The following is a 17,603-nucleotide window of genomic DNA, read 5'->3' as shown; positions in this document are numbered from 1 at the left end:
GCAGAGAGGAGAGAACCCTCTCCTTCCCCTCAGGAAATTCAACAATTACAGTCTGTAAAATAAACTGACAATCGATTAGCAGAAGAAAAGGTGTACACACTTATAACATGTATATGTATGGGAGATCCCACAAAGTGTGAGACGCAGAGAAAGGCCAGATGGTTGAACTATGGGAGGGCGAGGGGAGGAACTGTACTATAAACAGAGATCGTCTTATTGTGCAGATCAAGTCTCTCAGGTGCAGCCCTCAGAAGAACAGGTGTAAAGTCTGTCTGGGTGTGGTATCCTGGGCATGGAGACCTGTCAGTCTCCTCTTCTGTGACATGAGTAATCTTCTGTGGTTCGTGTAGATTTCAGGGAAGGTATTCCTGACAATCACATTCCTTCTGGAGGAACATCCCTTAGTCAGATGAGAGAACTTCAGAGAAAGCTCCTCTCTGTGCTTCAGAGGGGTGGGAGACTAGCGAGCGGAATGTCCTAGAGACTGCAGTTTTGAGGCTGCAAAGATCTAGAGAAACTGGAGCCCTCATATATTTCTGGTGGGATTACAAAATGGTGTAGCCACTTTGGAAAACAGTTTGTTTCTCAATATATTAAATACAAAGTCATGGTTAGGCATGGTGGCTCACACCTGTAATCACAACATTCTGGGAGGCCGAGGCGGGAGAATCACTTGAGCTGAGGAGTTCCAGACCAGTCTAGGCAACATAGTTAGACTCCATCTCTACAAAAAATTCCTTTAAAAGCTAGCTGGGCGTGGTGGTGCGTGCTTGTAGTCCCAGCTACTTGGGAGGCTGAGGTGGGGAGATCACTTGAGTCCAGGAGTTCAGGGCTGCAGTGAGCTAGAACTGTGCCACTGCACTCCAGCCTGGGCAACAGAGCAAGACCCTGTCTCAAATAATATGTATAATAAATATACATAAATAGATAAATTAAAAAACACAGTTATCATATGACCCAGTAATTCTTCTCATAGGTATATACCCAAGAGAACTAAAAACATGTTTCTAAACAAAAGTCTATACACAAAGTCATAGCAACATTATACATAATAGCCAAAAAGTAGAAACAACCCAAATATCCATCAGTTGATGAATGGATAAATAAAATGTGATATACCCATTCAATGGACTATTATCCAGCAATAAGAAGAAATGAAGTACTGATATATGCATGACTCAGATAAATCTGTAAAATATATGAATGGAAACATCCAGTCACAAAGGCCACATCTTGTATGATTCTATTTGTATGAAATGTCTAGAATAGGAAAATCAATAGAAGTAGAAAGCAGATTAGTAGTTGTCAGGGACAAGGAGGGGGAAAGATCGGGAGTGACTGATAATTAATACTACCAGGTGAGGATTTCTTTTGGAGGTGATGAAAATGTTCTGACATTAGGCAGTGGTGATGGTTGTACAGCTTCATGAATATACTAAAAAACCACTGAATTGTATGTTTTTAAGGAGTGAAATTTATGGTACACAAATATCTCCATAAAGCCGTTCTCAAAAAATAGAAGATCAAAATGATGAACTTCTTTTCCTCTATGACTTCCATTTTTTCCATTATAAATACAAAATTTTAAGTGTGACCTCACAACATTAAAAGTGATTGTTTTTCCAGGGTATGTGTCATTTCACCTGATATAGGACCATTGTTCAGTCCTTCGAAATGCTAGTTTTCTTTTGCAAATTTCTGGTAGGCATCTGCTATAGTTTGGTTTGCTTGACTTCCTCCAAATCTCGTGTTGAAGGTTCATTCCCAGTGTTAAAGGTGGGGCCTAATGAGAGATGTATGAGTCATGGAGGCAGATCTCTCATAAGTGGCTGGGTGAGTCCTCATATTACTGAGTTCTCGCTCTGTTGGTTCTCTAAAGAGCTGGTTGTTAAAAAGAGCCTGGCACCTCCCTTCTTTCCTCTCTCTCCCCTCCTCCTCCTCCTCTCTCACTAAATGGTCTCTGCACATATCAGCTCCCCTTTGCCTTCTGCCATGAGTAGAAGCGTCCTGAAACCCTCACCAGAAGTAGAAGCCAGCACCCTGCTTCTTGTATAGCTTGTAGAACTGTGAACCAAGTAAAACTTTTTTATTTATAACATACCCAGCTTTCGGTATTCCTTTCTAGCAGCAAAAACGGACTAAGACAACAAAATCTGTTTTATCAGAGACTAGGATTGCAACCCCTGCTTTTTTTTGTTCTCCATTTGCTTGGTAGATCTTCCTCCATCCCTTTATTTTGAGCCTATGTGTGTCTCTGCATGTGACATGTGTTTCCTAAATACAGCAAACTGACGGGTCTTGACTCTTTATCCAATTTGCCAGTCTGTGTCTTTTAATCGGACTATTTAGTCCATTTACATTTAAGGTTAATATTGTTATGTGTGAACTTGATCCTGTCATAGTGATATTAGCTGGTTATTTTGCTCGTTAGTTGATGTAGTTTCCTCCTAGTATCGATGGTCTTTACATTTTGGCATGTTTTTTGCAATGGCTGGTACTGGTTGTTCCTTTCCATATTTAGTGCTTTCTTCAGGATCTCTTGTAGGGCAGGCCTGGTGGTGACAAAATCTCTAAGCATTTGCTTATCTGTAAAGGATTTTATTTCTCCTTCACTGATAAAACTTAGTTTGGCTGGATATGAAATTCTGGGTTGAAAATTCTTTTAAGAATGTTGAATATTGGCCCCCACTCTCTTCTGGCTTGGAGAGTTTCTGCCGAGAGATCTGCTGTTAGTCTGATGGGCTTCCCTTTGTGGGTAACCCGACCTTTCTCTCTGGCTGCCCTTAACATTTTTTCCTTCATTTCAACTTTGGTGAATCTGACAATTACGTGTCTTGGAGTTGCTCTTCTCGAGGAGTATCTTTGTGGTGTTCTTTGTATTTCCTGAATTTGAATGTTGGCCTGCCTTACTAGGTTGGGGAAGTTCTCCTGGATGATATCCTAAAGAGTGTTTTCCAACTTGGTTCCATTTTCTCCTCACTTTCAGGCACATCAATCTGACATAGATTTGGTCTTTTCACATAATTCCGTATTTCTTGGAGGTCTTGTTCATTTCTTTTTCCTTTTTTTTCTCTAGACTTCTCTTCTCGCTTCATTTCATTCATTTGATCTTCAATCATTGATACTCTTTCTTCCAGTTGATCGAGTCGGTTACTGAAGCTTGTGCATTTGTCACGTATTTCTCATGTCATGGTTTTTATCTCTCTCAGTTCATTTATGTCCTTCTCTGCATTGATTATTCTAGTTATCCATTATTCCTTTCTTTTTTCAAGATTTTTAGTTTCTTTGATTTGGGTACGTAGTTCCTCTTTTAGCTCTGAGAAGTTTGATCGAATGAAGCCTTCCCCTCTCAACTCATCAGTCATTCTCTGTCCAGCTTTGATCTGTTGCTGGCGATGAGCTGCATTCCTTTGGAGGGGGAGATGCACTCTGATTTTTTGAATTTCCAGCTTTTCTGTACTGCTTTTTCCCCATCTTTGTGGTTTTATCTGCCTTTGGTCTTTGATGCTGGTGACATACTGATGGGGTTTTGGGGTGGATGTCCTTTCTGTTTGTTAGTTTTCCTTCTAACAGTCAGGACCCTCAGCTGTAGGTCTGTTGGAGATTGCCTGAGGTCCACTCCAGACCCTGTTTGCCTGGGTATCAGCAGCAGAGGCTGAAGAAGATAGAATATTGCTGAACAGCAAGTGCTGCTGTCTGATTCTTGCTCTGGAAGCTTCGTCTCAGGGGTGTACCCCGCCGTGAGAGGTGTGAGGTGTCGGTCTGCACCTAGTGGGAGATGTCTCCCAGTTAGGCTACTTAGGGGTCAGGGACCCACTTCAGCAGGCAGTCTGTCCGTTCTCAGATCTCAACCTCCGTGCTGGGAGATCCACTGCTCTCTTCAAAGCTGTCAGACAGCTGTCAGAGTCCACCCAGAGGGAGAGTCTACAGAGACAGGTAGGCCTCCTTGAGCTGTGGTGCGCTCCACCCAGTTCGAGCTTCCCGGAGGCTTTGTTTACCTACTTAAGCCTCAGCAATGGCGGGCGCCCCTCCCCCAGCCTCGCTGCGGCCTTGCAGTTAGATCTCAGACTGCTGTGCTAGCAATGAGGGAGGCTCCGTGGGCATGGGACCCTCCGGGCCAGGTGTGGGATATAATCTCCTGGTGTGCTGTTTGCTAAGACCCTTGGTAAAGTGCAGTATTAGGGTGGGAGTTACCTGATTTTCCAGGTGTTGTGTGTCTCAGTTTCCCTTGGCTAGGAAAAGGGATTCCCTTCCCCCTTGCGCTTCCCAGGTGAGGCGATGCCTCGCGCTGCCTCAGCTCTAGCTGGTCGGGCTGCATCAGCTACCAGCACCGACTTTCTGGCACTCCCCAGTGAGATGAACCCGGGACCTCAGTTGAAAATGCAGAAATCACCCGTCTTCTCTGTCGCTGGCACTGGGAGCTGGAGGCTACAGCTGTTCCTATTCGGCCATCTTGCTTCCGACCCCCAGGACCTAATATCTTTAAGGGACTTATTTTTCGGCCACCACCATCCACCCTCTGGCCTCAAAGATTCATATCTGACCCACATGCCAAATATATTTGCCCCATCCCAGGATCCCCCAAAGTCCCAACTCATTACAGAATCAACTCAGGTTCGAAATGTCATCTAAATAAGCATCAACTCAAACCCCCAAATCTTACCTAAATTAGGTTTGAGTTAGATTATGGGGATGATCTATCCTGAGGCACTTCTAGAAGTTTACCACACAAAGCCCTACACACAAATTTTTATAGCAGCCTCATCTATATTGGAAAGAACACAAACAACCTTCAATAATGGATGAACAAACTGTGATACATCCATATAGTGGAATACTACTCTGCAATAATGCAAGCAACAGCATGGAGAAATCACAAATGTGATCTACTAAGTAAAAGATGCCAAACTCAAAAGGCTATCTACCACATGATTCCATTTCTATGGCATTCTGGAAAAGGAAAAATAGAGCGACAGAAGGCAGATACGTGATTCTTAGGCACCAGGGCAGGGAGGACAAACTGACCACAAAAGGGCTAATGGAATTTTTAGGGGATGATAGATGTGTTCAACATCTTGACTGTGGTAGTGGCTATACAACTCCATGTGTTTGTCAAAACTTGCAGAACTGTAGAGAAAAGGAGGGAATTTAACTGCATGTAAATCAATAATAAATTTAATCAAAATTGGAAAAAAAAATATTTACAACGTGTCACACATTTACCGTAGCCAGTGTTCCATAAACCCATGCTGACCTGGTATCAAAAAAAAAAAAAAAAAAATTACAAGCCTCTCACTTCTCCATCAGGGGCAGCTGCTGAGCCAGGAGTCGCTGGGCACATCAGACCACCTCCCTGAGTCTCTGCATGATGTGAACCTGGTGGGCCACCCACTGACCTCTCGGTACAGTCCCTGAAGTGAGTCCCCAGGTTGGGCCTGCCAGGTCGGGCTGGCTGTGCCCTGGCCCTGGTGATGGTGGTCCAGCTGGGGCAGCAGATACTAATGTGCCAGTCAGTGCTGGCAGGTGGGGCCCCGAGTGGACCCTGTGGATCTGATGGACCACATGGAGTACCACTACAGCAAGGCCATGCCACTCATCTTCACGGGCAGTATGCTCTGCAGATGCACCATGCTGATGCTCACTGGGCTGGATGCCCACCTTGAGGTGCACTGCAGCAAGGAAACGCACATCATCCCTTGTGTGCTGGCCATGTACCAGGCCTGGTCCAAGTCTGGCCACAAGAAACTACAGCTGGACAAAGCGAGCATGACTGACAAGGTGCTGGACATTGCCATGCAGGCCTTCATCCTGGAGGTGAAGATCTCTAAGCAAAGGGAGCCAGCCCGTGTGCTCTGCAACAAGGACCACTTCAGACTCAAGTCCTTGAATCCTTGGTCTACCTGTTGCACCTGTTCTCCAACTCCAAGTTCCTGCTTATGGCTCAGGGCAGCCACGTCTCCATGCACTCCTTGATCACATGCAAGGTCATTATTGCAAAGTCACTACATAGGCTTCTACCTCAGCAGCTATGGCAACTGCCTCACCAAGTGGAACAAGCTCATAAAGGTGATGTACGCCCAGTGCATGGAGGTGGGCAAGGACAAGTGCCTACTCGTGTACTACAAGCAGCTGATGTTGCAGTCTAGGAGCTCCCTCAAACTCATCCTGGACCATCTCGGCGTCACCTGGAGCAACACTGTCCTCCACCATCAAGACCTCACTGGCAAGTGGGGTGGCATCTCCCTGTTTACGATCCAGTGGTCCACGGACAAGGTCAAGCCTGTGAACCTGGAAGTGCTCTCCAAGTGGACTCACCACATCTCTGGGGACATGGTGCCAGACATGGCCCAGATTGTCCCATGCTGGCTCAGCTTAGCCACGACCCCTATGCAAACACCCGCACCGACCCCCCACTTCCACTATAGCAACCCTGACCCCCATCGTCATCTGTAACACACACCAAGTAAGGGACTATAAAACACCAGTCAATCTGAAAGGATATTTTCAGGTGAAACAGAATAGTATCTCCTCCCACTTAGGAAGCTCATGATTTCCAGATTTCTGCAAATGGCTTTGCTGCCCAGAAGAGAAGAAACTGCATTTAAGTTGGACCCCTTATCCAAGCATATTGCTTGCTATTAGTCGCCAAAACAGGACGGCTAATAAGGAATATATTTGCATATGTTTGCAAAACTGAATCATTGAAAATGTACCTTGAAACTCTATCTTTGGATACCCTAGGGAGGAAAGCAATGAGTGTGGAACTCATCTGGCTTTTGAAACTTAGTTATTTCATATTCTTCCCCTCAAGAACTATTTTTTTTTTTTAAGAAATGAATTTGCTATGCTCCTTAATTTATAGGACTCCCTTTGTGGCTTTGTTTGTGGAACAAGGTCCACAGCCTGTACTTCTCTTACAGATCCTTACTTTGAATTTTAAGAATCTACTTAAGAAATTAATATATAAGGCCTTCTCTGATTCCTCATCATTTCTAGCTAGTTTTGCAGAGAAAAAAAAAAATGATTTGAATAAAGTGAACAGAGGCTTAAAATAAACAAAAATTTAAAAATATATATATCACATAATATTTAACAATGCAATTTTAACATACATATCTATTTTAATTTTAATATATATTTAAATATATCCTGATGACAATAACAGAGAAAAATGTACCCAATACAAAATATATAATCTCTAAGAACATAAAAACTATTTTTTGTAGGGTTCATCTTGAATAAATTTACAAATTGTAATATGATAAAAATGCTTAAATCTGAAATAAAAGGTAATGAAATAACCCAGTAATTAAATACAAAAATTAAGAAAATGACAACATTTCAACAAGAGAATGAAATAAGAGTCAACTCATAGATAGGACACCTGTCTAGTGATCCTCTAATCACCTTGAAGGATTAATAGGCACTATAAACTAAATGTTTATGTCCCCTTAAAATGTGTATGTTGAACCTCTAGCCCCCCGTGTGATGGTATTCATAGGTGAGGATTTCAGAGGTAATTAGGGTTAGATGAGGTCATGAAGGTAGGGCCCTCGTGATGGAATAAGTGGCATTAAAGAAGAGAAAGAGCCAGACACAGTGGCTCATTCTTGTAGTCCCAGCTACTAAGGAAGCTGAGGAGGGAGGATTGCTGGAATCCGAGAGTTCTGGGATATAGTATACTATGCAGATCAGGTGTCCATACTAAGTTTGGCATCAATATGGTGACCTTCTGGTAGTGGGGGACCACTAGGTTGCCTAGGGAGGTATGAATGGGCCTAGGTCAGAGAGGAAGTAAGTAAAAACCTCCTTACTGCTCAGTAGAGGGATCATGCCTATGACCTGTGAATAGCCACTGCACTCCAGCCTGGGCAACACAGCAAGTCTCTGTCGAGAGAGAGAGAGAGAGAAGAGATCCCCTTGGACATACTGAGAAAGGCTAGGTTAGGACACAGCAAGTAGGTGGCTGCCTGTAAGCCAGGAAGAGGGCCCTCACCAGATCCTGATCATGGTAGTACGCTAATCTCAAACTTCCAGCCTCCAGAACTTGTATGAAAACAAATTTCTGTTGTTTAAGCTATCCAATCTATGGTATTTGCTGTGGCAGCCTGAGCACACTAAGGCACTGGGGATCCTCACATAATAGGCCACACTGAGAGTTGATGATTAAGACAGTATTCCCACCTAGCTAACTCATTCTTCAAGATTCAGGACTGGGCCAGCCTCGCCCAAGTTCAACTCTGTGACTGTTTCTTGAAAAGCAAGTTCTAAAAACTTCCACAGAAAACCAAGTTTGTGGCTGCATCAGGTTAGCTATATATGTTGGGTTTTATGAAGCAATCTAATTTTACTCCAAGGTGTCCAATTTTTTCCTCTAAATTTCAAATATTTTCTGGTTTTGCTTATACAGAAAATGCCATGAATGAATCTCTCTTATCAGAGAATTCTTTGATGTATGAAATCCTGCTAGAATACCTAAGACATCCTACTAACTCTATGCAATCATAAGTGAATGAACATCTAGAGGTTAAATTTAATTCCGTGACCGTAATGCTACTAGTGTATGTCTAATGAGCACAGTTACTTTCCAACCTTTTCGCAGAGTAAAAAAGTTTAGAATACCCTTTTTTTTTGAGATGGAGTCTCGCTCTGTTATCCAGGCTGGAGTGCTGTTTGCAGTGGTGCCTTCTGGGTTCACTGCAAGCTCTGCCTCCTGGGTTCATGCCATTCTCCTGGCCTTAGCCTCCCAAGTAGCTGGGACTATAGGTGCCCACCACCACACCTGGCTAATTTTTTTTTTTTTGTATTTTTAGTAGAGACAGGGTTTCACCATGTTAGCCAGGATGGTCTTGATCTCCTGACCTTGTGATTCGACTGCCTCAGCCTTCCAAAGTGCTGGGATTACAGGCATGAGCCACTGCACCCAGCCTGGAATACTTTTTAAAACCATTTAAATATTTCCTTATTCTTTTTCTACACAAAAATATGTTCTACCCCACTAATCTTTCTTAATTTAATAGGTCACAGAAACCTCATATAAAACCCGTATTAATGATTGGCCACTTTCACTTTGTAATTCTTATAATTTATAAAAATTGTAGGTATAACTACCATCTTTACTACTTTCTTCCCAAATAAATTCTCAGTTATATTAAAATAATAGCATTAATAATCTCATACTTTTTCCGTCTTCTGCTTCTTACTCCCATCCCAACCCCCAATTACCAAGCTTATACTTTTAAAAATTTCACAAGGAAATGCAAAAATTTGCATAAAAGTACCTTCACCTTCCTGAATATGTAGTTCCCCTAAATAATCTCAGTAGTACTCTTATGAGGTCAAGCAAATTATCTGAACCCTCAGTAGATGACATGTTCTCCTTACTTTATTGGTTTGAAAAAACTATAGATTTTCAATCTTCTCCAAAAACATCATCATCATCATGACTATAATTATTCTACAACCAACCACTTTAATAATAAATGCTGTGTTAAAACAACAAATGGAACGCCTTACAATGCATTAAGGTCTTCTCTTATTAAACACAAAATTTTAAATCTTACCACAAGCCTTTTATTCTTGATTGACAATCAAATCCTTTTGTCAGTTATTCTCAGCACTTAATGTTATTCATTGCAATAAATCCAATGTTAGATGGCTATAAATGCCTTGCCTACTTCTCTATGTGTCTTAAGAGAAACCAGAGGATGAGCAGAGATGGAGCTGTCATTAAGACTCTGCACAGTACAATTAGGCTTTGCTATATACTAAATTTTGCTAGAATATTCTATTTGTAACTTTTCCTCATTTTGTTGAACTCTAATAAAGAGTAGGTGCTCAATAAATACCTACTGTCATGATGATCATGATAATGAAGATGGTAACACTGGGGGAACACTTATTAGCTACCAGCTACTGTTTCATTTAATTATCATCACTATAATAATAGTACTGTTTTCTTAAGAAACTAAGGGAGAAAAGTGAAGTATCTTCTCCAAATTAACACAGTCAGGATGTGAATATCGGCAGTTTGGCCTTAGACTCTAGGTTCTTAATCACTGCCTCCCAATGATAAAACAAATTACTTTCAAGAACCAGTATGCCAATGTTTCACAAGATGCTTAGTTGCAAACAACTTAATCTACTCAATTTAGTTTCAACAAAAAATAAAATTTACTAAAGGTTTTAGACAGCTTGTGGAACTTACCACAGGACCAGAAAGTCGAGTTCAGAGGCCTTATAACAAATAACAACGTTCCAACCACACCATAGGAGTGCTCCCCTCAAGCCCTACAGCAACTTCCAGGACCCTGTCCAGGGTACTGGGCTGTCTGCCTCGTGGCATTCAACAACTGGTTACCCCCACTGCAACACTTGCCAAAAGAATGGAGCCTGCACAGAAAGCCATTTTTACCCTAAAATCCACCATTCACTACTGAAGTTCAACTTGGCAGATACAAGTTCATCACTTGATAAAGTTAACATGCAACTACTGGCTGTAAATAAAGTAAAAAATATATAAAGTTTTATTGATAGTATGTTTATAATTACAGTCTCAAGTGAGAATATGCTCAAGATCTAAAAGAGAAGGCACAATTGTTAAAAGAAACAAAAAAAAAGTATGGATTTGGGTTTATGGGTGATTTCTTCATCTTTTTTTTCTGGTTTTAATGTTATTTAGATAAGAAATAAAAATTCAGGCAGAAGGCTAGGCGCGGTGGCTCATGCCTGTAATCCCAGCACTCTGGGAGGCCAAGGCGGACAGATCACCAGGTCAGGAGATCGAGACCATCCTGGCTAACACGGTGAAACCCCGTCTCTACTAAAAGTACAAATATTAGCCGGGCAAGGTGGCGGCGCCTGTAGTCCTGGCTACTCGGGAGGCTGAGGTAGGAGAATGGCGTGAACCCAGGAGGCGGAGCTTGCAGTGAGCCGAGATTGCGCCACTGCGCTCCAGCCTGGGCGACAGAGCAAGACTCCGTCTCAAAAAAAAAAAAAAAAAAAAAAAAAAAAATTCAGGCGGAAAAATATACATTTCCCTTGGCACATATACAATATCCTAAAAATGTGACTGAGTTTCATGTATGTTCCCAAAATAACACAACCCAACCAAAAAACACAAAATTCGCATCCTGTGAAAGCCCCCAATAGCTGCAAAAGCCCTAAAAACAAATGCAAAATTTTATAGAACCACAGCTTATATTGCATTAGATTATATTAGATTCTTTCGAAATTTGAATGTGTGCCCTGCACATGGCAGCTCCATGCAATTGTGTGTCTCAACACTTAGAAATGGCTGAATTTCATATAAGAAGCTTCAATTCTCTTCTCCCCATCAAAATGGCCTCCCCAGACCGGAGGAAGCCGGAAAGGCTGCCTCCCCTGATACAAGCACCAACATGATTCAAGACACGACCCACTTGGGGAAGTGCTCCCTGCCCCTTACTAAGAGGCCCGGCTCTGCCTGGTTCCGGCTAGAGCTACTTGACCTCACCCCGGGGTCTGCCCATGACTTCCAGAGCAGCCCTAACCACAGGTGGGAAGAATGTGAGTAGCACTGGCCAAATCCTCTGGCACCCATGGATAAGTCCCATTTGCTGTTACCCTGGCTCCTCATGTTTCCGTAAGTCTATAACCACAGGCCCCTGAGGTGAAATACAATCTGCTCCCCAGCTTTTCTGTGTATGAAGATCTTGTCTTTAGAAATCTAGCTAGAATTAAAGTTACTCAAGAATTTGCTCACGCCAGGAACCTGTCCCCAAGGCCAACCTGAGCTGCCGGGCCCTGCTCCCCACGACAGAGGTCCCCCAGCTGCTATGAACACTGCCTCTCTCTACTCCACACCGGCATGCCAATGAGACACCTGCTTGGGTTTCCTTCCTACCACTTCTATGTCAGTTAAAGAGCAGAGAGGGAGGTCTACAGGCAGGTCCAACTGTCCGCACCCCTTCCTCACCCATGAGAAAAACTGGGTCACCACTAGCTTCACTCTATATGTGACAGTAAAAAAATGCCAGAAAACCTATTTTGCATATAAACTTTTACCATTAGGGAACATATATTGAAATCTAGTTTTAAGCATAAGCACAATGGAAAAGATCAAAAGCAGATGACACCATGATGAAAGAAACAAACACTTTACTTTGAAAAGTTTTTCTCTTCAAGTTTTCCACACAGAAAATTCTAACCACTTATAGGTAGTCATCATTTCAATGAATTGTGTCAAATGAAACAGGGAAAAGAAAGAACATGCACCATGAGGCTAATTTATGGTCTCACTAAATCCAGCAGACTGAAGGATTTCATTTAGTCTATCATGAATTCTTAGACCAAAGCAATTCTATTAAAAGCCCTTGGAGGGGAGGGAAAAAAAAAAAACGCCTGAACTTGTTGTCAGGTCAAACAACAAAAGCTTTCCCTAAATATTGTAATTATGTCAGATACTGCCCTTCACACAATTTTGAATGGCTAGCACCAAGGAATTTGTCCATCTAAAAGTGAGGCCAACAGAATAATTTGTTTTTTATTTTTACAAAATGTTTATTCTCTGAAATTCAATGCATTCAAGGATGTTAACACTTAAAATGTTTATCATTTCCACCAACTGCATTATCTTAGTAAACCAAAATAAGCACTTTTATCATAGATATAGTCAATGATTAATACATTTTTTTAAAGGACCTAAACTTCCCCCAGATTTCAGCACAGGTAATTTTATTGTATGTTTCACCTAGTAGGTGATTTTTTAAAAAAATAGTGTGTAGAAATGAATAGTTTCAAACTGAGTAAATGTAGTATACCATGTCATAAAACAACCAAATCAAAAGCAACTGCCACGCTAATAATAAGTCAAAGAAATAGTAATTCTGGCTTGTACAGACATGTGCAGCGTTTTCAAAGCTCTTAACAGTTCATCGCTAATACGTATCTCCAAAGCTTAACTTAGAGTTGGAAGGTAAATTTCACAGTAATGTAATTTTAACCACCATTTACATTCACTTTAATATATTACTAAGATGTTTACTCTATGTCACAATGGTGCTTTCCAGTGTTCACAATTTACAGTTTCGATTTGTATACATGTGATCTAACATATGGGACAGTTCTTACTATTACAAACTATCCCTTAAAAGAAAAATAAAACCCACCTTACACAGAACTCTGAACATGGTATGACCTAAAGCAGATTAACGCAATACGGCTTTTAATATTTTAGCCATTTTCTAAATAACAGCATGTAAACTTGTGTGTTTAGTATAAGAGAGCTACAACTTTTTCACTGAGAAATTATGCATTAATTTTCTTCAACCATCTTTCTCAATTTTACTAAAAAATCTCATGACTTGCTGGTTCTGTTTCAGTGAATTCCAGACTGTACTTTTTGGGTGTGGGGGGAGAAGAGGAGGGAAGAAAGGTGATAAATACACTGTAAACAGAAATAAGTCCCCCCCAAAATTAAGCCTTTAAAATAATAATAATCGTATTTTACTTCTACACTATTTAACACTTAAGAGTCAGTTACAATGTTTCATCTTTAACACTGACAACAAATAAATTACTGTAGGGTCAGTCGCCCTACCATCTTGGGATCTAAAATTCTAAATGTGTGAAGAGAAGAGTAAATACTTCAACGTTCAATTCTGAAATTTAGAACAATTTATATGACTTGACTACACTGGTCAAAACAATGACAAACACACAATTCAGTAAGTAGTTGGTTATTTTGCTTTTGGGGGTGGGCAGTCAACAGAGAGTAACATATGGAGTAAGAAAAAAATTGGTTTCCCATTTTAGCGGGGGGACTCACAGGGAAGTTTAAGCCTCTGAAATATATTTCACCTACACGCTGACATTCAAGATGAAATTTTCAATTTTTTGAAGAGCCCCCATTCTTTCCTTGAGCATCAAACTGATTAGTAGTCACATCTTCAAGTAAAATAACAGTGTTACAACTTGTTGAATGAAATATTAGTAAGGTCAAAAAGACAGACTAAATTTCAAACTAGAAAAAAAAATCTACTCAAGTTTTATATTCAGTTTTCAAGTCAGTTTACTAACATGACAACACATTTTGCTTCAATCGCTCTTGTACACACTCACACCCACAACAGGCTCCCCAGCCACTAATCTGCTTTGCAATGTAAGATCATATAGTCAGAGATGGCATTCTCCAAGCCAAACTTTAAATAGATTTTAAAAAGTAATTTCTAATTTTACAGAAATGCTTCTTCAAAAAATATTTTCTCTCACTCCCTCATCTCCTATACTGAAGGATGTATAATGTATTTTTTTTCCTCCAAGCTAAAACTGAACCATCAAAATTGATTCCTGGCAGCAAATCTCTGCAAATTAAAACCAAAAACAAAAATGGAAAAAATATACTTTATATGTGTGGATGGATGGATGGATAGACAGACAGACAGATAGACAGATAGAAATCATCCAGTATTTAAAAATAACATCTGAGATGAATTTTGGGATCCTATCACTCACAACTCCAAAATCCACAATGATTTAAGGACGTACTTTCTCCTGTTTCCTTTCTGGCTACCCTCTCCCCTCCAAAACTGTTCAGTATAGCCACAGCTCAAGTTTAATGGGAAGAGAAAGAAGTTTTTGAATAGTTTTGTTGTTTTTTACTTTGGTGATCTGGGTGGCACATATTTCTTTGCCATTATGTCGTGTCACTCCCTGAGGTATAGCCCTATGACTAAACTGGCATCTCTGTTCCCTGATTTTTCCATCTGCTCCCCTGGGAATGGTATTGCCTCAGAAGCCAGAATAATCCTTACTAGCCCTTGCTTCTAATTTCTCATGTGGTTTCTCAAGGGACTTCTTAGGAGCTTCACTGTCTTCGTTTTTGGTGGGAGACACTACATCGGAGCAAAGTTCCCATAGTGGCTACACAAGAACTGAAGATGGCTCTTTAGGGGGCTTCTGGCAAACTTCAGCATAACCTAACTTTCGGGGTTCCTGTAGAGCCACAGCTGTAGCTGCATTTATGTTACTATTGCATGGTGAAGCAGTACTTGCCCTCAATGGCTTTGTAGTACTTGGAGGAGAAACTGGTATAGTCGTCTGGTTGGGACAATCCTTCTGAACAGAGGAATCCTTTATTAGATCCTTTTTTTGCTGAGTTGTGCTTAATGCAGTAAGCTCAGCTGCACATAAAGAACTGGTACTCATATTGAGTTGCTGGGCAGAAGTGCATTCTGTCTGCTCATCTGCAGGCACTGGACAACCAACTCTCAATTCTTCATTATCCTTTGCTTTGTAGACGCCTTTAACAACATCAGACATCCTATTCTCCTAAATGAGTTTACCTGGGATGCTTGATGAACTTCCAGGTAAAGGTGGAAAATTTGAAGCTAGTAAGTCAAACTTTGGTATTGGAGCCTTTGATTCAACTGTTGAAGGATGAGGTCTTGAGATCCTGTCATCTTGCCGTCGTCTTCGACCTCTAAAAAGAGTTCTGCCCCTACCATAGTCCCCATTCTGTTCCATCTGCAAAGTTGAAGTCTCCTTTTGAAGTTAAGTTTGCACCTAATCCCCAGTTACTGTAGGGTTATGCTGTTCAGGTGAAAAATTTCTTGAACTAGATCTTCAATTGTCCATTCCCCAACGATACAGAGTCCTCTGTTGAGTGTTCTGAACTACTGGATGACCTAAAATGAGGCTTCACAAGATTTTTTTTGGAATGGTCAACCCATTTTCATAGCAGCAGCATTTGTTTTATAAGATCCTGGTGAATTAAAGCCATTCACAAAACTACCATTGGGAAAGGGGGCCAGTGGTGTTTCAAAGTAAGGTGTAGGATTTGGAGACCAAAACTGAGGAACCATGCTATAAACCAAGTACTGTTGGTGAGGATTATATACAGGCTGCCTAAAGACTGGGGAGGCATACTGTGCTTGAGTTTGAATGGGCTGGCTGTAGATACTAGAATCCATTCATCAGTGACCATTCTTAGCAAAAAATGTTGATGGCTTTTATCCTTGCCATAATTGGCTTGCCCTGAAATGTTTTAACTTCTTCTTTTAAGGATTTAAAAGCCTGTTGTGTATCTGTGTCTGACTGGAAAGTGATATACCAGCTGCTACTGTGTGCAAATTCACAGCTTATCACTTTGGAGCAGTTTTCAATTTGAACAAAGCTTTCACTTCCTCTATTGGTGTTGTTTCAGGAATCCCTCTAAGAATCACAATACAATGCTTATGACTTGGTCTCACTTTCTCACCCTTCTCATCAACTTGTACCATGGAAGAAGATCTTAACACTTCAATAATTACATCAGGGTCTGTAGTCGACTTTTTTATTTCTTCCAGGTTAACAATTGTCCAAATTGGGATGAACTGATCACTATCCATTTGAGATATCAAGTAAAGATCCTTTGACAAATTTTCTTGTGAAAAACAGAATTCTAATTGTTTCTTTAGACATTCTTTTCGGTCTTCTGTAGAAATTGCTGAATTGTTTTCTCCGGAAACATCATATATTTTGTAACTCAGATCTTCTGGTCCTAAAATCATCTCATCGGTTGATTCTTCAATGCCTGTAGTATTTCTTGTGGTTTCACAAGACGAAGAACACATTACTTCATGTTCTTTACATATATCTTCTGAGAGCTCTGCGTTAACCTCAGGATGAGCACCCAAGGTGGCTGCTGTTTCATGTCAAGAGCTTTCAGTTCCATGAGTTACTGGGGTGGCATCAGCACTCCCAGGAGCAATTTCTTGTCACAGTTTGGCATTAGGACTTAAACCAGTTCCTTTAGATGCTACCTGCTCCACAAAAAGCAACATGTCGTCCTCTGTTCAGCCCAATTGTTCCCACCACTGCAACTCTAACTGGCTCACAGGCCTGTGCCCCAACAGAATAAATGTTTTAAATAAGTCTTCGTTCTGAAATATTAAAAGGTGTAATACTTTAACAACCTCATTTGCATTATATTCTTTTTTTTTTTTTTTTTTTTTTTTTGAGACAAAGTCTTGCTCTGTCACCCAAGCTGAAGCGCAGTAGCACGATCTTGGCTCACTGCAACCTCTGCCTCCCAGGTTCAAGCGATTCTCCTGCCTCAGCCTCCTGAATAGCTGGGATTACAGGCATGCGCCACCACAGCCGGCTAATTTTTGTATTTTTAGTAGAGACAGGGTTTCACCATATTGGTCAGACTGGTCTTGAACTCCTGACCTTGTGATCTGCCCACTCAGCCTCCCAAAATGCTAGGATTATAGGTGTGAGCCAAGGCGCCCCGCCTTACATTATATTCTTGGAACAATACTGGAATTTGCACAAGGCTGATATCACTCTAGGCAGACTAGAAAATGTAGGCTTATCCCAGCACTTTGGGAGGCCGAGGTGGGTGGATCACCTGAGGTGAGGAGTTCGAGACCAGCCTGGCCAACATGGAGAAACTCTGTCTCTACTAAAAATACAAAATTAGCCAGGCGTGGTGGCTCATGCTTGTAATCCCAGCTACTTGGGAGGCTGAGGCAGGGGAATTGCTTGAACCCGGGAGGCAGAGGTTGCAGTGAGCTGAGATTGCGCCATTGCACTCCAGCCTGGGCAGCAAAAGCGAAACTCTGTCTCAAAAAAAAAAAAAG

The 17,603-nt window shown here is 41.3% G+C and overlaps 1 protein-coding gene and 1 pseudogene across 3 annotated transcripts in view; both read right to left on the bottom strand.

The window, feature by feature from the left end:
• The window catches only part of CDIN1 (CDAN1 interacting nuclease 1), a 227,003-nt gene that overhangs the window by 174,072 nt on the left and 35,328 nt on the right, over positions 1 to 17,603 (bottom strand). The gene's annotated exons all lie outside the window — the stretch shown is intronic.
• LOC103245878 (la-related protein 4 pseudogene) lies at positions 11,030 to 17,004 on the bottom strand (annotated as a pseudogene).

The sequence above is a fragment of the Chlorocebus sabaeus genome, chromosome 26 (assembly GCF_047675955.1).
Source record: "Chlorocebus sabaeus isolate Y175 chromosome 26, mChlSab1.0.hap1, whole genome shotgun sequence".
Lineage (NCBI taxonomy): Eukaryota > Metazoa > Chordata > Mammalia > Primates > Cercopithecidae > Chlorocebus > Chlorocebus sabaeus.
The sequence above is the reverse complement of the archived record's forward strand: the minus strand, read 5'-3'. Positions and strand labels throughout refer to the sequence as shown.